The following is a 22707-nucleotide window of genomic DNA, read 5'->3' on the forward strand; positions in this document are numbered from 1 at the left end:
GGTGCAGGTGGTATTGTCCCTTGTGTGAGGGGTGTTGTGGGGGGAGGGGACAATACCTTTCCATGCGTGGACCCAGCACTGACACCAGAGGGGCCTGGGATGGCCTGTGTGCCACTCCATCTGCCACATGTAGCAACCTCGGGCACTGACTTCTAACTCCCAGCTGCCCGGTCTTCGTGGTACCTCTGTGCCATGTTGAGGTACCCTTTTGCTACCTTCTTTATGTGGAGGTACCGTCCTTCCTCAACTGGAAGTTGTGGGACTCCTCTGGCGTCATGTTGTCTGTAAAATATGAACAACGGGAAATTGTGAGCCCTTTAGACTATGTCAATGTTCTCCATTCAAATCTGGAATTCAAGATCACTTAAATATGGGAGACTACAAATATGTGTAGTTAGAGAGTGACCTGGACACTGAAATGTTAAATCCTGGATCAGTGACAACATGCTGCGGAGACTGACATAACAGTGCATGGCCTGGGACATGTACAGTCACTGAAAAATGAGACTGTCAGTGTGTAATTATGGTGCTATGACATTCCCTGACTGAAGGTGTCATGTACAAGGAATCAGAGGAGGGAAACATCCATCCGTGTGTAGCGCCACCCTCATACTCTACTGTAACACAGTGCTGCATCATATGTACAATGCTCATGTGCAGCCCTGCGTGCCCCACGGCGACTGTGTGCAGTTCATCAAGTCAGCGCAAACACAGGCACTCTTGCAGAAGAGTTCAAGGGTGTCTGTGTACAGGGGGGCTTGTTAATGTGTGTGGGAAGGTTACCTTACCTGCACAGGAGCAATCCTGGGACAGCCCTAGTAACACTTTCATCTGTGCTGCATCATTTAGCACACATTGAAACACGTCAGGTGGATGAACACTGACTTGTACATGAGGCGCTGACCCTCTCTCCACTACTTCACATCGGGTGCTGTGTTGCTGCTGAGAGGGGGAAACATTGTTTCCTCTAATTTGTCAATCATGCATGTCTTAGATCCAATAATATCACTCCGTAGTACATTCAACTACGCAGGCCTTTACAACGCAAACTGTTACAATGCATTCCCCATTGTAACGGCACCCTGGAGTCATAATGCTTATTGTTTTCTTATGGGTAATGCTTTGTCACAGATAACATTGTAGAGCCCTGCATTGTAAAATATATGGCACAGTAATAAATGCAGAGCTTACGCATGTGGGGTAAATGCTTGTGGAGTAATGTCACCAATACGGATGGAGGGGCTCAAACACCTGAGCCAGAGTCAACCAGGGAATGACCCCAAGGAGACAGCTTGACAATTCCATTGCAGTGGCCAAACATGCCAATGAGATTCATAGGGCCATCTTTACTAGGTGTTTGGGGAACGTGCCATTGATATGCTTGGCTCAAAGCTACGCACTGCTACTTCTGTGAAGCTGGCATGCAGTACACCTACGAAATCACAGTGCCGACCTGTGTCTGAACACGCATGGCCTGAAAACTAATGCTTCCTTGTGCATGATTGGGCCCACTTGCACAGTCATCTCAGATAAGGATGTAGATGCATTCCATGTCTGCTGATACTCATCAGCACACCACTTACATGTCTCCTCTCCTATCAGTGTGCTCTGTAATCCACATGCATTGTGCTGTGGTGACAGAACACACAGTCTTAATTTCCATGTGTATCACTGACTGGGGATGTGCAAAGTTACAACTGGGAGACAAATGCATAGCTCCACCTTCACTTACAGATTTGTACACACTTCTGACTTCCACAATACATCATCACACTGTAGGCAAGGTACGTGTGATACACATCCATACTGCATACTACAACGGTGATCATTTGACCCAGACATTCATGACACCACACTATGCGTATATGATTTCGAGCTCACCAGGGGCGTGTAGGTCCTGGAAGGTGTCGTTGTCCCACTGTGTGATGAGAGGTAGTCCTGCTGTGATATATAAAAGAGAAATGTGTGTTAGTATCAGACTTAAAATCACATGTGTCATATATATCATACAAATCATCACCATAACTGAAAATGCTCCGTAACTGTACTGTTGCGTTTCATGTTGGCAACATGATTGGGTCTACTTTGCCTGCTATTTACACAAGACCTGTGAATGCTGAGTCGCGCCAAACAAGAAAATAATGCTAGCAAACTTGCACATACTGGTTGTGTGACACATTCACAAGGCCCCATTTCTATACGGAAAATGATGTTATACATGCTCTGTGTACGATTGCTACGCTGCAGATCGCATAAGGCTGTTTGACAGATGTTGGTGGTGTATGACACTCTGGAGATATCCTATTTCCTTTGAGCAATTGTTCACATCTGACACAATGTCACACAGAGCCTATGTACAAGGGCAGTATAGCTAACGTACCAAAATTTATGATGACAGCATTTTGGCACTTCCTTTTGGGCAGCACAGATTCCCAGTAACAATGCCTGGGATTGTTCATGTACAGTCACCCTTCCTGTACACAAACAATCTTTATCCTGCATGCAGTATTGCACAAGGGTGTCGGTAACACAAACCTGCACCCAATGCTTGTCAATATGATGAAGCTTTGTGTTTCTGATGTGCCAACGTTAGGCGTGAACGCATTATCTCTCCTGCCTCACTTTGCAACATTTTTGCACCAGTGTGTCCTAAACGGCAATTCTGGGTTTTTGTTACAGTGTTAACAATTAGAGTTAGATATTGAGCTTACCACACTGTAGGCCAACAATGACTCCCAGGTGGTCCAACAGGTAACCTCATGGCCCAGGCAATCCTGCCAGTGGTGCTTCCATTAACACACAGTCCAGTCCTGTAGGAAACTGGCTCTATATATCCTACACCAAAATGTGATATAGTATGTATAGAGTCCAGGTGAACCCAAAGGTAGGCAGAGGTTAAAGTTAGATAGAACCTTACTCTCTATTTGTGGTAGAGTGGTTTAGAAGTAAGGCAGTATCAGAGGACAGTGGTAAGCATTTGATGTACACACTCAGTCAGCAAATTAATTCACACACTCAAGAACTGAACTCTAGGCCAATTGTTTTTGTGTAAAAAATATACTGTTGTTTTATTTTAGAACCAAGCAAGTCTGGCACAGGTAAGCATTACATACATTACAGTAATAAATTGCTGAATGTAGGACAGTTTGAAAATGCAATAGGAATTGTACTTTGTTTTATTTACAGGGGATGCAGTGTGTTGCAATACTTAGCAAATACAGTACTTTGACATGAATAGGATTTTTCAGTAAATTACAGATAAGTTACTTTTTACGTTATTTTTCTAACTCAGTGCTGGATACCTAGATTCAGCACTGGGACATTTCCTGCAATCAGGTAAGTAAATACATTTTGGTTATTTGTGCGATTTTTAAAGAATATTTTCAGGTTTCAAAACTCCACACTTAGAAACTTTTTGGGAGAAAATTGTCAATGTTATGCTGCGGAGGAAAAGCAGGTTATCGACTGTGGGAGTTAAGGTTTAGGGGTTAGACTCAGGAGTCCCCCAGGGTCAGTGATGCACTCTTGTTACACCCTCAGCGGCACTAGGGTGGCAAGGTGCAGAATATTGAGGCACAATGTTATCCTATTGAGGATAGGGGGTCTCTGGCTGGTAGCTGCTAACAAGCAGGCCACTGGATTGTGGGAGCAAAGCTCCTAGGGTTTAGGTCAGGGCAAATGGGGAAACAATGTAGCACAAAATGTGCACCCTCAGCGGCACTGAGGCGGCCGGTTGCTGAGTGCTGTTTCGACGTCGGGCACCCTGTGGGTTTCAATTGAGAATCTCCGGTTTGCAAAAGTGCTGCAGGCAGGGAGATGAAGGACTTCTGGGTGCGACCACCACTTCGAGAGGTAAGTTAGGAAGTTAAGGGTTGGTTAGGCACTGTTAGTTTGGGCACACAACGCTGTGGGGCGTCGGGGGCAGGGGTGCCTTTTGGGGTCGGATCTTCTTACTAACTTCTGGTCCTGGATAGGGGGCCTTCCCGATTTAGACTGCAGGCATTGGTTGGAAGCTTTAACAAAAGAAACGGACGACGTAGGGTATGCCTTGGTGCACTCAGAGGGATAGTTTTATCAATTAATATCTTTTTTGTTGCACTTCTACCAGCTACTAGGGCACCGTCCAACCCTAAACTATCCAAATAGGTACTCAAAAAATGAGCTGGGAGTGCAAAGATTTTTTGTAAGGAAGTACAATTATTTATTCATAATTAGCACAACAAGTAGGCGCTAGGGGGCGCACAGCGGAATGGCTGCCTAGCTTTGCAGCTCCGCCGGGCAGATCGAAGTATCGACAAATAAATATTCTAAAACGGATCGCAGCATGAAGCGGAACAAATCACCGTAGATGGAAGAATATGGTGCACAATCGGAGTGATGGCAGAGAGCGTCTGAGCCGCAGATTCCACCGATACAGCCCGATGATCCCACCAGCTGCGCGCCTCAACATGGCGGAAGGCACTCGGGTCAGCCTAGGACCGATGCGGTGAGCCCCGAGTGAGTGGTAAACAGGGACTGCCGATGCTGCAGCGGTTCTGTGGTCGCGGGGTTTGGGACTGTGGGCGGCTGTATTTGCGGCAACGGAGCGGACTCTGTGTCGGAGGAATGGCCATATCCGAGCAGGGCTCCCGCTGACAACATGGCGGCTGCACAGGAACAATAACGGATAACCCCCGCTGAACAGCGCTCCGGACCACCGCATATCCGGTAAGCCGCTGGAAGTCCCTGCTCACGTTATTCATAGACTGCAGGGTCATCTACCCTCCATTAAGGCATAACACTTATTTGGCACGCTACGACCATAACAGGCGCAAGATGGCGGCGCCCATATACGAACAGTCACACCACGCTGGGGATTGCAAAATTAAGCGAGCAGCAGTGGCTTAGTAGGCAAGATGGATTAGTGCTTCCTCGCGGGTCATGCAATATCTAAGCTACAGGAACTGTTAACCATTGGGTGACCCACAGTAAATTATACAGCTAAATAACACATACCGCCACATAAACCTATGCAGCAGAGAAGGCGCGAAACCCTTCAGTATCATTGGTCCCCGCCGCGGCTGCAGCGCTTTAGTTGTCCCTGGACTATTTCACTGGCATGTTGGGCGATTGGGCAAATTTATCTACGCATCATTGACGCTGGCGCTGTGTATCTGATGTGGGCGCTGACAGAGTGAACCAGATTCTTTCACGGGCGCCATCCCGCTGAGCGTTGCATAGCTAGTTAAACAGGAAGCAGCGCTCACCTTCGCCCTGTTCATTACCGCCAGACCTACGCGGGTTACCTAACGGAGGAGGACACCATTCAAACACCGCACACTCCTGGTGTGCAGACAGTGACGCCTTGTAGTACCGTGCTTGCACCATTCTACTGACTACAACCACATGAGGCTCATTGCTACAGCAGGACCGCGACGACGGCGGGCACCACCTTACGTGACTGCAGAGTGCACTGTGCTGTGTATCATGGGGATGCCAGATAATAAACACCAAAAAATCACCATTGAGGCGCGGAAGACGCCACGGGGCCAAAATGGAGCAACGGCAGAGGAACAAGACACAGACCCTCAAAAAGGAAGCGCTATGGAAACTATCCTGAAAGCCATACAAACGAACCTGCAGGACATTAATGGCAAGCTGGACCATTTAACGGGAAGAGTCGACAGCATGGCGGCGAAATTCGACAAACAAGGCGAGAGACTGGATACAGCGGAGACCAGAATGTCAACGGTAGAGGACGAATCGCGCACCACGACAACTAAATGCGCATGCATGGAGAAGGTCCTAGAAGTAATAAAGGCCAAGTCGGAGGATTTGGAAGCCATGTCGAGACGCAATACCATACGAATTGCAGGACTGCCGGAATCAACCAACACAGGCCGTATGAAGCCATATGTGGAGCAACTCTGCAAGGACTTGTTCGGCGCCGACAACCTGTCATCCATCTTCATTATCGAACGTGCACACAGATCACTGGCGCCGCAGCCCAAACCAGGAGCGACACCCAGACCTATAATAGCACGAGTCCTAAACTACCGGGATAGAGATGCTATATTGAGGATGGCGCGGGAAAAAGGTGAAATTCAACACCAAGCCAACAAATTGGAATTTTACCCTGACTTCACGTTTGCAGTACAACAAGCACGTAAGGAATTCAATGAGGTTAAAGCTAAGCTTCGTGACCTGCAGATCCCCTATGCTATGCTGTACCCCGCAAGACTGAAAGTTACGTGGGATGGCATGCCAGTCTTCCTGTCAACACCCAAGGCTGCGATGGACTTCATCAAGACAACGGTAACCAGAGGTAAACGATCGAACCGCAAAGACAGGCATACAGATTTAGAATAACGGTAAGCTTATGGGGTATACTGTTTCCAAACACTAACCGTCTGCTGGTTCAAATGACTTTTTTTTTACAAAGCCTGATATCCTACGCCCAAACTTTGCGATCATGGCCTGGTGTCATTTTCTGCTGCAGTGAACAGGGAACATTATGGCGCAGTGATATCTAACTACCTAACTGCAGATTGGGGTCATTTGCATAATTGAGTAGATACCTGATCGCTCCTCCATGGCAGGAGGAACCGTAATGCAAAAATGTGTGGGCTAATCACAGACTCATGACTGTCGTTTTTGCAACTGCATTTGGCGTTCTCAATGTCTCATTTAATGATGTGTATAACTCTCCTGGGCACCATAAGTGGCTGATACGTTCCAATGTGTCAGTTTTACCTGCTGGCCAGCTGTGATCTGTTTACGTATTCTAGATCTGCCCACATCCTTTAGTTAGGATGGTGTAATGCGTCCTCGGTGGACCTCTACTAGGGCGGTCCCCGACCAGTTATGTTGATATTCGTTGTTTTAAGGGCACAATGACTTCGGCAGATTTGGGTTGCTGAAGTGGGAGGGACATGGGCCAGTTGGGTTTTGTTGATTTCTAAACAACCGGGACGATTGAGAAGCACTGCTGGAAGCCGCTTATGGATGTGTATTCTTAAGTCAGAATCAAATGCTCAGGTGTTATGCTGTACTGTGCTAAGAGTGGGTAGATCAATGTATGCTGGCTTTTGTGGGAAGATAATCAAACAGACATCATGAATAGTAATAATTTGAATCTCTTAACATAGAATGTACGGGGCCTCACAAATCCTAAGAAGGTGCGACAGATTTTTGCGTGTCTAGACAGACATCATATGGACATAGCGCTACTACAGGAAACTCATTTAGATCCCACTTTGCGCAGAACTATTGGAACACGTTGGGCGGAGACGTGCACTTCGGCGACATACTCCTCATACTCCAGAGGGGTAATGTTATTGGTCAAGAAAGGTACTGATTACAGAATTGAACGCACGATTATAGATAGAAATGGTAGATATGTGATTGTGTCAGGGAAGTTGAGGGGGCAAATGATCACGATAGTGAATGTGTACGGCCCGAACACTGACTCCCCAGAGTTCTTCCAGGAACTCTGGGATCAATTACTAGATTTTAGTGATACTACCCTGGTCTGGGGGGGTGACTTCAATGTAACTTTGCGAAAAGCTGAGGATCGCTCAGCGACTTCCACAGAACCTCATAAGAAGGCCAGGGAGAAATTGTGGGACATTATGGAAGACAGGGCTCTCAGGGACCTCTGGAGGGTGAACAATCCAAAGAGACCGGGTGAAACACACGTTAACATGGCACACGGGAGTTGGTCCAGGATCGATTTTTGGCTGGGAACAGATACAGCGGTACTATGGGCAACGAAGATAGCAACACTTCCTCGCACACTGTCCGACCACAACCCTGTGGTGCTTTTGATACAGATTCCTCACCATACACCTCCATCCTTAAGCTGGCATTTTAACGCACATGCGTTATTAGACCCAACATATGTCACTGCTGTGACGGCTGCCATTAAAGACTACTTCCACTTAAACGAAGGTACAGTTGAGGACCCATGTGTCCTATGGGAAGCATTCAAGGCGACACTTCGAGGGGTGTGTATCAGCACCTCTGCTGGGATACTAAAAGATATTAGAGCGCAGATCACCAGACTTGAACACAAATTAACGACACTAGAACAGGAGCATGCACGCACAGGTAGAGCGGAATTGCTTGGCGAGATTAAACAGACACTTACTGAACACCAACAGTTTGCAGATGATGAACTGAAATACATCACCAAACGTCCTCAGGCTAGACAATTCGGAGAGAGGGGCCGGCCTGGCAGAGTTCTAGCGAAGAAAATTTGTGGGGAAAGAGGGGCGCAGACAATTACTCAGATTTGTGACAAAAACGGTCAATTACACACACAAACTGCAGACATACTTTGTAGCTTTGTTCATACATACTCAGACCTCTACACCTCACAACAACCAGCACCAACTCAGGAAACGCTGCTATCTACAGGACATAACAATTGCATGGCTATCAGATAGTCAAAGAGAATATCTAGCACAACCCATAACTGTTGAAGAGGTGACCGCAATAATTCTTGCGCTCCCCAATGGCAAGGCACCTGGGCCTGACGGATATACCTGCGAATTCTACAAGAAATTTGTGGACCTGCTTGCCCCCCATATGGTCGCAATGTACGGTGCTGCCTTTGAACAGGCGACATTGCCCCCGTCACTGCGGGAGGCAGTAATTATCACCCTTCTAAAACCGGGTAAAACACCTGACGACTGTGCTTCATATCGTCCACTATCCCTTTTAAAAGTAGACTCAAAAATCCTGGCTAAATTGTTGGAGGACCGCCTGCAACCCCTGATGACGAATCTGGTCCTACCGGACCAAGCTGGATTCATCCCAATGAGAGACACTTCCCATAACACTAGAACATTATTTGCACTGTCCCACTACCTAACTCCCCAGACCAAAGCGGTGGCGGTGATGCTTGACGCTGCCAAAGCATTCGACTCCATTGAATGGTCCTATATTCTAGCGATCTTGCAGAGAATGGGATTCCCGTCGAGGTTCATTGCCTGGGTGACACTGCTGTACACGAACCCACAGGCAAGAAAGAGTGAGTGTGAATGAGTCTGTTTTTGAGCCCTTCCCTATAGCCAGGGGAACAAGACAGGGGTGCTCACTGTCGCCGCTGATCTTTGCTCTGGTCTTGGAACCCCTTGCCTGTATTATCAGACAGACACATAACCACTCGTCCCTGCATTTCCCTGGGAGACCTTTACTTATTTCGTTATATGCTGACGATATGCTCCTGTATGTGCGAAATCCTGAACAAAATCTTAGCCCGTTGTTGCGGGAATATGTGAGATTTGGTCGCCACTCTGGGTTGCAAATCAACTGGGAGAAATCCATAATCATACCACTTACTGACTCTACCGTCCCCTTCGACCCTGAATTTCCTTTAGACTGGCAAACTGACCCTACGAGATACTTGGGAATCTGGTATAGTCGAGATCCGGAGGAAGTGATAAGGACCAATTATGGCAGGGAAAAGTAACTCGGTGGATACAACTACCACTATCACTGGCGGATAGGATAGCCATAGTCAAGATGAATGTCCTGCGCAAATTCCATTTCTGTTGATCAGGACCTAGGGAAGGTACCCAGTGCACTCCTCTTGGAGTTTGCAGAAGTATCAGAGGAAACCTCTCTCCCGGAACTGCAGAAATGCAAATCTGGCTCCCCGAGTGACCCCTGGCTTGCTAAACAATATAAAGCCCTGGCGGGGTTCCTCAACACGCACCTGAATCCCATCTGGAATTCATCACTCAGATCGGAATCTATCCGATGGCCTGGAAACAAGCCTTTCTCCAGCCACTCCTAAAAAAAGTTAATGCAGATCCGGAAGACCCTGGTAACCTCAGACCCATATCTCTACTGCCCGCACCGCGAAGGTCTGAAAGAAGCTAGCTTATCAACAACCGACCGGCTTCATTGAGTCTAAAGACCTTCTTCACAAGTCTCAATCTGTCTTTCAGTCCGGCTCTAGCACGGAATCAGCATTAATTGAAATGGCGGATTCGATATGCTGGGCGGTAGATGGAGGTTCTGTGGTGGTGTTAGTGCTGTTAGATTTGTCTGCAGCATTTGACACCGTCTCACACCCTATCCTTCTAAATTGACTTAAGGCCATAGGAATTCAGGGCACAGTACTGACCTGGATAATGTCCTTTCTCTCTTACCGCAAGCAAGAGGTCCGGACCCACCCTTTTACGTCGCCTGTTAAACCACTTAAATTGGGCGTGCTACAGGCCTCTGCCCTGAACCCGCTTCTTTTTAATGTTTACTTAACTCAGCTAGCGGAGATGATCTCTAAAACCGGGATCAAAATCATATCCTACTCTGACGATACCCAGCTATTGGTAATTTTTAAGGCGGTATCTGTTACCACTTTTGATCCACTCAAGGCGTATCTTAAGAATATTGCGGCCTGGATGGACCGCAACTTCTTGAAACTTAACGCAGATAAGACCGAGATCTTATTTTTTAATCCACGCTCCCCTCTCTCCTCCAATCTGTGGTGGCCTGAGGAACTGGGCACGGTCCCACTCCCCAAAAAATCGGTCAGGAATCTGGATGTTAGATGGGACTAACAGCTATTTCTTGGAGTGCAGGTGCAAACAGTTGCAGCCTCCTCTTTCGGAAAAATAAAACCAACAGAAAATGTATTAGCTAACTGCCTAACCCTACATACAAAACGGTAGTCCATGCACTTCCAACCTCTCATTTGGACTACAAATGGATTATATCTGGGTATTTCCCTGGGATTGATCCGCACACTGCGGACAGTACAAAACGCTACGGCCCGCCTTGTCTGTGGCGGTCTGCTCAGACAACATATCTCCCACTTTTTGCGACAACTTCACTGGCTTCCTATCGCTAAGCAAATTGAATTCAAGGCCCTGACCCTAGCCTTTCGTGCCGGCAAAGTGCTAGGGCCAGTCTATCTCAGAAGGAGACTTCACCCATATGCTCAGACCAGATCTCTACGGTCCAACATTTAATGCCGGCTGGTCACTCCCAGATTCCAAAAAGACTGATCTGGAGGTAAATCATCTGAGGTGGGTGCCACTCAATGCTGGAACAGACTTCCCCTGCACCTGTGCCTCATTCAGTCGGAACTCTTGTTTCGCAAATCCCTTAAAACTTGGCTATTTAGTCATCAGGACTAGTCTGAGCTTGGTCAGTGGCCCTGCTCTTTGTCTGTGATAGCACCGGGACACCCCGTTGGGGTAGCTGTGATCTTAATAAATGCCTTATTGTTATTATTATTATTATTATTATTATTATTATTATTATTATTATTAATATTATTATTATTATTATTATTATTATTATTATTATTGTTATTAATATTATTATTATTATTATTATGTGTGCCTTGTCAACTCTTTACTTTGTTCTGCACCAAAACACGCAGCCTGCAAAGGCAGTGGGTGTGTGTGTAGAGGTACAGGGCCTCTAAGGGTAGCACAATAAGTAATGCGTCCCTTAGAGGTCTTTCCTGGTCACAGTGGCCCGGGTACCTGGGGTACCATTTATTAGAGGCTGACCTGTGGCCGGAGATGCCGATTGGGCTAGTTTTGGGGAAAGAACAGAGGCCATGGGAACCTCATTGGTAGAGTCCCAGGGTACATCAAGTCAAAGTGCATCAGTGGTCTGGTAAAAATTGGGGGGTTACTGTTATGTTATGTTATGTTATGTTATGTTATGTTATGTTATGTTATGTTATGTTATGTTATGTTATATCAGCGTATAAAGCACGCTGCTACCCGAAGGTGTTCTGGCGCTGTGCACTGTTCCCCTGAGAGCGTCCATATCCTGTAAGTGGGCCTGTGGCTAAACTGGAAACAACCATGTTTTCAGGCCCTTTCTAAAAGATAGACATGCCATAGCAGACCTTAGATAGAGTGGGAGCCCATTCCACGCCGAAATGGCTCTGAAAACAAAGCTCTTCCCGCCCCAGTTTGCCTTTTTAGTCTTTGAGACGTCCACCCTCTTTGCCTCCATTGAGCGAAGTGCTCTTCCTGGAACATACCATTGGATGCGTTTTGTTAGATCTTGCGGGCCAATCCCCCTCAGGGCTTTTAAAACGATACAGAGGGCCTTAAATTGGGCCTGTTGTTTAACCGGAAGCCAATGAAGTTTGCGTAGCCTATTTCTAACCAACACAAACCTCGGGGTGCCTGTGAGCAGCCTGGCCGTCGCATTCTGCACCATCTGTAATCTGTTAAGATGTTTCTTGGAGATGGTTAGATACAAGCTGTTACAGTAATCAAGGCGAGACAGGACGAGAACCGATATTACTGTTCTAAAGGTTTCATCAGTGAGGAGGAGTTTTATTTTCATTAGTGTTCCCAATATAAAAAAGCTGGTAGATACCACGCTACTAACCTGATCACCAAAAGAGAGGGTGTTATCCTACAATCCCAGGTTTTTGACCTTCCGTACCGGTGGTGGCGGGGGGCCCGTATCGCTGGACCACCAAGCTGGGGACCAGAGGTTGGGATTATTTCCAAAGATGATGACCTCTGTTTTGCCTGCATTCAATTTCAAGCAATTGTCTGCCATCCAGCTGGTTATTGCCACCATGCAGTTGTGGCAGCTTGGGGCCTTTTTGGCTTCTTTGCCTCCCTGCAATAATAACACGATTTGAGTGTCGTCAGAGTATGAGGTTAACAGTAGCCCAAAAGATCTTATGATGGCAACCAGTGGTCTCAAATAAACATTAAAGAGTGTGGGGCTAAGTGAAGAGCCCTGGGGAACCCCACAGGGAAGAGAGAATGGTTTAGATCATATTCCACCAAGCTCCCCAGATTGTACTCTGTCGGCCAAGAAAGATCTTAATAAGTTCCAGGCTTCACCCAGGGCCCCTGCCTTCGATAGACGATCCATCAGAACCTCATGATGGACCGTATCGAAGGCGGCCAACAGATCAAGCATGATCAGAATGGCTGAGCCTCCCTGATCCACCACCTCACGCACCTCCTCTGTAGGTTTAATCAGGGCTGACTCCGTACTGTGACCCGAACGGAACCATTATTTATAGGGATCCAGAATGTTGTTGTTTTCCAAGAACAGGCACGTTCATGGCCTTCTCCAAAATTTTGGCCGGTAATGGGAGGCGGGAGGTAGGTGTGAACTTGTTGAACGTATGGGGGTGTTGTGTTTCAATGGCCCTGAATGCCTCAATACTAGTCTCATCTTGATTGTGGCAAAAAGAGGCAAAAATAATTTCAACTTTGTTAAGTAAAAAAAAGCTAGGGAGTCACAGAATTCTGGACTACTATGAGAAGTAGGTTCAGGGGGAGTCGTGAGATTGAACACTGTTCTAAACAGTTCCTTTACTGAAGATTTTGCACCAGCAATCTGTTGTGAGAAATAGGGTTTTTTTGCTTCCTCAATTGTTTTTTTATAGTCAGTAAGACTATATTTGTAGGCTTTTTTATAGGTCAGGCTGTATCCATTTCTCCAGAGACGCTCCAGCCTCTTGCACTCTGATTTCAGATCCTGTAGATTCTGAGAGAACCTTCTTGCCTCCCATCTGTCCCTGACCCGAGAGTTACATGGAGGTGACAGGAGAAGGGGGAGTGCGTAGGAACAGTTGGTGCAATAATTTTCCATAACCTCAGCTGTAATCCATGGCTGGAATCTGGAACAACTATTGGAACCTCCCAGAGGGTCAAGACCCCTCAAGGAATCTCTAGAATAGACCAAGAGGTGCGGTACCAAAGAACCAGATTTCCTGGTCCTGAGCCCGAGCCGAGGGCTGCAACAGAAACCCACTTTCCTACACAACCCCCCCCCCCCCGCCCAAAGGCCAGGAGACTCAGCCAAAGCTGGGAGAGTCTTCCTAGTCTTTCAGGCGAGGTAGAGTAGAGGAAGTTGTTTGAAAGTTGCAGGACCTACTCTGCCTTACATCCTTCTGTCCAGGTCAGTCCCTTTGGGGAGCTGGCCTACCTCAACAGTGTCAGAACCTGGTTCCCAATGCCCTTTTCCTATCTCTTTACCCCATTTTTGTAGTTTGGGTTTGTAGGAAGGTGGCTACCTGACTATGGTTACCCCAGATTTTTTGCCTTGTGTTTAGCTGGTTTTCGACTTAGTTGGCCTGGTTCCCTGCTAATCAGGGCCCCAGGCTATCTGCTCTCTCTGTAAAATGGATCCCATGTACCCTAGGTGCATAACTAGATTGGCTTGGGTCACCTTATCAGCCCCTGTACAGAGCACTATAGGTACCCAGGGCATAGGTGCATCCACGGCCTACCAGGGGCTGCAGCATATATTTTGCCACCCCTGGCTGGCTATCTAAAATTGACACAACTGGCTGATCACTCAGCTGGGGCAAGGTGGTGTAATCACCCCTTGCTTAGATATAGTATGCCTATATCTAAACATATCTGGACACATATAAACCTGTGAGCCACTCCTATGGAAGGCCTTAACAATCCTGGAGGCAGAGTGCTTGGTTTTATGTGAGATGGGGCTCTAGCATGAGCTGAGCCTGTTTGCAGCTATCGGACCAATTCCCTAAGCTGTTCTGGGATAATGCCATAACATATACTATTAAGTGCATTATAATCCTCGCGATTATATATTAACTTTGGTTTGGCTTTATCAAAACATGTTGTGTAAGGTGTCATAGGATTTGGAATACTACCCCCTCGCCAGTCCTGGCGATGGGGGTAGCATTCCACCCCTCTAGAGGGAGACGACATGTTACTTTGCTAAAACGCGGTTGATTTTAAAAGAGCCTCAGATCCACAAAATGGATGCTCCTGCCACAGACACGAGTCTGACCTCCTGCTGCTGACCGAAACTCAGCAGAGGAGGTCTGGACAAAGGCTTTCCTGTCACAGGGAGGTGTCACACCACCCCAGACAGGAGATAGTGGATTGTAGCAGGGAGGTTTGAAAGAAACCACACACTGCCTGAGGGGCGAAAGGCTGCCCCTTGCATAATCCGGCCAAACCGGTTCTGGGGCAGACCAGCCCCAGTCCCAGCACGGCCTGGACCAAAGGAAAGGGGTGTATCCACCCCCTTCCTGGGTCCCACCCATAGGAGGGGACCTAGCAGGTAATCCAGCCCCCTAGATTGGTATAAGAATGGGAGCAGTGCCAACGCACTCAGATTATCCTGATGAAACATTTGAAACAAAACTCTGGACCCTTCGACATCCTACTCAATGTAGAAGACTGAAGAATCTCCCTTGTGGTCAAGGAGTGACCACCCTGTGCAAACAGGCACCATCCAGCACCTCGACGTCTGCTTTTTTGCAGTTCCCGCCGGAACTCGAGCAACAGAGATCGACGAGATCAAGCTTGCCTGCCTTCTTACAGCCCGATCCACAGTTCCTGCAGAGCTGAGACCCGTGGAGGCCACCGGAAGTGTGGGGCACGCCATCTTGAAAAGACCACGAGATGCTGACCGTGCAGCCCACAAGTGACCCTCGAAGCTGTACACCAGGGTTTGAGAAGCCCCAACCCTGAGCCACTCTTGCACGGAAGCTCACCCCTTCACACTCGACGAGTGCTGCGAGGGGCCCTTCTGCTTTCTTTGGCTCGACGCGTTGGCCCTGTCACTTGCCAGCTGGCTTGTGGCCCCTGTGCCGATGAAAACCTAAAACCGACTTGCCATTCTGGTTGCTCCAGACTTGCACCAGCTCCTCTGAAAAGTAGCCCCCGCTCTGACCCTCCTGGTCAGAGTGAGAAGCAATCTCCTAGTCCTGCGTGGATTGCTCTTGCCAAGTGTTGTTGACTCCGATCTTGAAGCAGACAGCGCTGACTGTGAGAGCCTGCATGGGACAGCTCCTGACCCACTCCTGGACATCGCAGATGCCCCAGAGCCCATGTGGCAGCGGAGAGAAGCTCCTCGACAACCACCTGATTGCGCCTGACATTGCCTGGTTCCGTCCTGGTTCCACCCTGGTCACTGCTGAGTGACCCAGACTCTGTCCCCTCTGCTTTCAGGTACTTTTCTACTCTGATCCACCTTTGGATCACACTGGACACTTCTCCTTCACATCAAGCACCAAGGATCTGTGTGACGAAACCCGAAGCCACTTCGACCCTATGCACCGGCTTCCTGTGGGTGAGGTAACATTGCTACGCCGGTGTTCCCACACTGGTACACACCTCTAGGGCCTGTGTCTAAAGTTTTGTCCTTCTAGGTTCAGCGGAAGTGTCCTTAAACTCTATTTGTGTAACGTTTACGCACCATTGACTTAACATTGGTGCGTGCATGTGCTTTAAGCGCTGCACACGAATCCCGCGGGTTTTTCCCGACTTCAGCACTGCTTATCCCGACTGCTCCCAGCGATTCCCTAGGCCCTAGGCCTAACCACTGTTCGATTGGTATCTCTTATATCACTTTCTTAATATATGGTTTGAGTGGCCACCCGCCCTCATCCATAATTGTGCAACTTTGTATGTTATACTGTGCTTTTGATTTAACGCTTGTGCCCCTTTGCTCATAAAGAGTACTGGGGATTATTCTAGTAATAAATATATATATTTTTATAATATATACTTGTGTCGTGTCCTTTCATTTGATATAACAGGATTGTGATTGGTAAAACAGCTCGCTTAACACGACCTCTTGAGTTTAGCCTTTAAGGCTGCTTAGTCTATGCTACCATTAAGATAGCTTGTCTATAAGGTTGACTTACAACCAGACACCATAAGGGATTGTTTGGACTGATACAAGGTGGTTCCAGAAGTGGAAACATCATATATCAGGCCAACTTCTCACAGGGTTCATAGGAATTGTACATTGTTTGATTTACCTGGGATGCAGTGAGTTGCAATACTTTAGCAAATACATTACATCGAAATGAAAAGGCTTTTTCAGTAAATTACAGGTAAGTTACCTTTTACGTTACTTTTCTAACTCACTGCTGGCTACCTAGATTCAGCACTGGGATATTTCCTGCAAACAGTTAAGTAAATACGTTTTGGTTATTCATGTGATTTTTAAAGAATGTTTTCAAGTTTCAAAAGTCCACACTTAGAAACTTTTAGGGAGAAATTTGACAATGTTATCTTAAGGAGGAAAAGCAGGTTATCAACTCAAAGGTAAGTTATCGACTGTGGTAGTTAAGGTTCAGGGGATAGACTCAAAAGTCCCCCAAGGTCAGCAATGCACTCAGTGTGAGTTTAATGTACTGAGAAGTTTGATACAAAACTCCCCAGTTTTCAGTGTAGCCATTATGGTGCTGTGGATTTCGTAATGAGAAACTCCCAGCACCATATACTCCTAATGGCAGAACTGCACTTACGGTGTCTAAGAATGGACTTAGACCCTGTAGGGATACAGGGTTCATGCACCTGTATCCTCACCACTGGTATAGTGCACCCAGCTAGAGGGGTGGCTGATCTATGCCAGGGCAGTGCGCTGTAGGCATGGCACACAGGGACGTGTGCCATGTCAACACTTCACTTTGTTCTGCACCAACATACACAGCCTGCAAAGGCATTTTGTGTGTGTAGAGGTACAGGGTGTGAGAAGTTAGCCTGGTATATGTTGTCCACTATTCTAGTGGGCATCTTGCACCAGTCTAACCGACCCCTATTGATGGTAGGTTATAAAGTCAATCTAATAGAAAGCTAACCTTAGTGGTAGCTGTGGAGAGCAGCCGTCAGGTTGAGACTTGGAGATGAGTTAAGCAAGTTGTTTCACCATTTATAATCTCTTGAGTACCAAATGAAAGCACACCATACAAGGTATATATCAAATATATATGTATTTATTCTAAACAAAACAACTCTGCACTCTCTATGAGGTCAGATGTAAAAGTACAATACAAGGAACTTAATTAGCATACGATAATTTGCACAGTATACGTTTTGCCAAAGGGGCCTCACAAACAATATACTAAAATAGTGGTATAAGATCCACATGAGAAATAGAAAGCAGGCCTGGGGCCTGTGGAATCGCTGGGGATCCTCAGGACAACCAAAGGTTAGGATGTAGGAGGCCCACAGGAGACGCATGAAGTGTCTAAACACAACCGCAGGTTATCATTGATTTTCTATAGGGAACAAACAAGTTACAATTTTAAAGACAAAAGGTACAAGGAGGTGAACTGTGATGGAACTCTTTTAGACTAGGACACTTGGAGAGTCAATACCCACGGGAGAACAGGAGTACTCGTGTTACCTCACCCAAGGAAGCCGGGTGCATAGGTGTCTTTTCATGTTAGGTTTAATCGTTGATTCCAATGGAGGGCTGCAAAGAAGCACTGCAGGCCACCATAGGAAAAGTGTCCGGGGGGATCCAAGGGTGGAGCGGAGATGTGAAGAACCGGAAAGCAGAGAAGACAGAGTCTGGGCCACTAGCCAGTGACCAGGGCGGTGATAGAAAGATGCCACCAGATGTCGGGTGATTTCAGGAAAAGAGGTGAAGTTTATGTCTTCAACCACGAGGTCCAGGAGGTGTCAACAATGACCAGGAGCTGGATTATAGCTGTCCCACAAAGGATATAGTTGACTGCAGTATCCGTATCTGGATTGGACCCAACAAGCCTTGGCAAATGCCACCCACACAGGATGTCGAGATTCGCTTCCGTGCCGACCAGCAAGGTCTGTGGAACTTTTCCTTTGCTGGGAAGTTGGAGCAAGCCGAGAGCAACCAGGAAAGCAAGTTGAAACAAAGGTTGGTCTTTTGGGGCTCATTAGCCAACGGACTAGGAACCGCAAAGACGCATCAAGCTGAAATGCATAAAGCGGGCCCCCGGGACACTCGTGGAGGGTGGGCCTCTGAGCTTTGGAACAATTGGTGCTTGGGGCTAGGGCTTCAAGCACCCCAATGCACAATTTCAGGATACCTCGGGAAGTTGATGCAGGTACCAAAATACTGGATGCCCAAGAGTTCTGGTCCCATGTCTCTTGTGTCCGCCACGGATGTTAGCTTTGCTGTGAAAGAAGGTCGAGGTCAGAGATGTTGGGAAGTCTGTGTCCTGTGTCGTAGATTCTTCAGGGTCTAGCAGGAGCCTCGAAAATGCAGACTGGGCAAAGATGCTGTTGGTGCCTGTTTGAACAGGGTGGTCTCTCCTTGACCACAAGGGAGATTTCTTCCGTCTTCCAGTCGAAATGGAATGTTTAAAGTCCAGGATATATGTTGCAGAGTTTTTTCCAGGGTAATCTAAAGTCCTAGGGACTGGGATTCTATACTTATAGTAAGTTTAGGGGTTGGACTAACTCTAAGGTCCTCCTATGGGTGGACCTGGGGTGGGGGTGGTTACACCCCTTTTCCTTTGTCCAGTTTCACACCAGAGCTGGGGCTGAGGGCCCCAGCAACCGGTTTGAACTTGGAAATGCACGGAACACCTTGTGTGCTCCAGGCAGTGCCTGGAAAGCATTTACTGAATGCAGCCCTCCCTGCCCCAATGCACTAAGAGCCTGTCTGGACAGTAAACCTATTGTCCAGGCCTCCCCTGCCGGAGTTTCATCCAGCAGCAGGAGGGCAGACTTGTGTGTGTGGCAGCAGCATCCATTTTGTGATGCTGAGGCTCTGTTTAACTTTAACCGGGTAAACCAGTAACTACATGTCTCCTCCCTCTAGAAGGGTGGAATGCTACCCCCACCACCAGAACTGGTGAGGGGGTAGAATTCCAAAGTGTTTGACACCTTACACAACATGTTTTGATAAAGCCTAACCAAAGTTAGCATTACCCGCAAGGATTACAATGCACCTAAGAGTATATGGTATGGCCATATCATAGAAAAGCTATAAGGAGATGGTTCCGAAAGCTGCAGAAGGGCTCAGGTCATGCTAGGGCACCCTCTCACATAAAACGAAGCACTCTACCTCCAGGATTGTAGAGGTCTGCCTTAGGTGTATATGTGTCTATATATGTATATAGATATAGGTATACTATATCTAAGTAAGGGATGATTACACCACCTTACCCAGGCTGTAAGAACAGACCTGTGCTGTCAATTTGGAAGGCAAACCAGGGGTGGCACAATATATGCTGCAGCCCCTGGTAGGCCTAGGGGTCACCTATGCCCTGGGTACCTATGGTACACTATACAGGGGCTCACAAGGGTGACCCAGTAACCAATCCGGTATGTACCTAAAGTACATGGTTTCAATTTAAAGAGAGAACCGCTGGGCTGTGGGCCTGATTAGCAGGTCCACAGCCACACTAAAGTCGAAAAACCAGAGAATCACAGCAAAAGTGGGGGTAACCATAGGAAACAGACCCTACTCTCCTACACAGGGTAGCACAATAAGTGCTGCAGCCCTCAGAGGTCTTCCCTGGTCACAGTGCCCCGGGTACCTGTGGTACCATTTACCAGGGGCTAACCTGTAGCCAGAGATGGATCACTGAAATAATATCGAGGGACAAAATATCGACTTGCCAAAATATCGTGGACAAAATATCGACAGTCAAAATATCGAGTTTGTATCTACAAACAGGTAAGTACAAAAATATCGAGTACAAAATATCGTTAACAATAATATAGATGTAAAAAATATCGACTTTATTAAAAACAGTGTTAAATTAAATTAATATTAAATTTTAATTACTAAAATATACTTAAAAATACTTAAATTAAATTATAATAATTAAATAATAAATGAAAATAATAAAAATAATTTTTTTAAATCTTATTTGTTTACCCAAAAACCCAAAACTGACCCTGAACCCTAAAAATACCCCTTTACCCAAAAACTAAAAACTGACCCTGAACCCTAAAAAATGCCCCTTTACCCAAAAACTGAAAACTGACCCTGAACCCTAAAAATGCCCCTTTACCCAAAAACTGAAAACTGACCTTGAACCCTAAAAATGCCCCTTTACCCAAAAACTGAAAACTGACCCTGAACCCTAAAAATGCCCCTTTACCCAAAAACTAAAAACTGACCCTGAACCCTAAAAATGCCCCTTTACCCAAAAACTGAAAACTGACCCTGAACCCTAAAAATGCCCCTTTACCCAAAAACTAAAAACTGACCCTGAACCCTAAAAATGCCCCTTTACCCAAAAACTGAAAACTGACCCTGAACCCTAAAAATACTCCTTTACCCAAAATGTATCAATATTATTTAATTACCAAATAATTATTAATTAACAATAACAATAAAGTAAATATATTAGCACATTAGCTGTAATTATTTTAATAATTAATATTATTTTTTCCCAATTAATTACTTAACAATAACACAAAATTATATATATTAAAATGTACTCTAATTAATGTAATTAGCTAATTACAATTAATTAATTACCAAGTAATTACTAATACAAAATATGTACAAAATTATATTAATTAATTAACTAATTATTAATAATTAATTATCAATTAATTATTAATTATAAATATTTACAAACATATATTAATTAATTAATTATTATTAAATTACTTCGCACCCTATTCCCCTATAAACCCACAACCCGCTACAGAATTACATTACGCAATTATTAAAAAAACAAAATTCATTTAATAAAATATTTTATAACATTAATACACACTTTTCACACATATTATTACATAAAAATACACTATAAAATATTATATATTATTAAAAATTCGATATTTTTGCTATCTATATTTTATACAGTCGATATTACTTCACTTACCTGAAAAACAATATTTTTGTAGTCGATATTATGTCCAGTCGATATTTTGTCCAGTCTATATTTAAAACTCGATATTATGTCCAGTCGATATTTTGGAGTCGATATTTTGTCTGTGCACCGCCAGAGATACCAATTGGGCTAGTTTTGGGGAAAGAACACATGCCCTGGGATCTGATTGGTAGGGTCCCAGGGCACATCAAGTCAAAGTGCATCAGTGGTCTGGCACAAATTGGGGGGGTTACTGCAACAGAAACCCACTTTCCTACACAAGCCCCCGGCCCAAAGGCCAGAAGACTCAGCCAAAGCTGGGAGAGTCTTCCTAGTCTTTCATCCTGTCTCTCCACTCAAGTAGCTGCCTTTCCAATACTTGTCTTATCTGTCCATCTCTGAGCTGTTTCTCTCTAAGAAGTTTCACCTGCCTCCCTCTGCCTCTCAGTTGTCTATCAATAACTTTTTCACACTTGTCTTGTACTCTCTTCCTGTCTCTCTTAGTTATCTTTCTTATCTGTTCTCTATATCACATCTCTCATACTGTTGTTCTCCCTCACCAGTCTTCCATACTCCCTGACTCTCAGATGTCTCCTTGTCACCTATACATGTCTATTATTTATTTCACACCAGTCTAATTTTATCTCACTCCTGTCTTATTTTCTTTCACACCAGTTTGTATCTCTTACAGTTCTCACCTCTACCTGTTTCTTTAATCCCTCACACTGTCTGTCTCTCTCTCTCTCTCTTTCGCACACACAGACACAAACACCCACACACACACACGCACCCACACACATGTTTGTGCCTCGATTGCTCCTCCATCCCTCTGTATTAAACTCCCTCTGCTCTTACTTCCATTACTTACCCACATTTCCCATCATTGTCTTTCCCCTCAACCCCCTTTCTCTGCCCCCTTTTCTAGCTTTTATTTCTTGCTCCCTTCAAATGATCTGGGGCACCAGGAGACATAGAAACACCTTTTTAATGAGATCTGCTCAATTTGCAATGATACATGTTTTGCAAGTGTATTACATTCATCTGAGACCAGAGGCCACAAGCACAGAGCTAAGGGTCATAGGAGGCAAGGCAGGGGTTGCAGCTGCGACCCCTAAATGACGTTCCTGAGTATTCTGTTTGAAGAAAACGCTTCACAGTGATTGAATTTAACATTTTTT

The sequence above is a fragment of the Lissotriton vulgaris genome, chromosome 9, assembly GCF_964263255.1.
Source record: "Lissotriton vulgaris chromosome 9, aLisVul1.2, whole genome shotgun sequence".
Lineage (NCBI taxonomy): Eukaryota > Metazoa > Chordata > Amphibia > Caudata > Salamandridae > Lissotriton > Lissotriton vulgaris.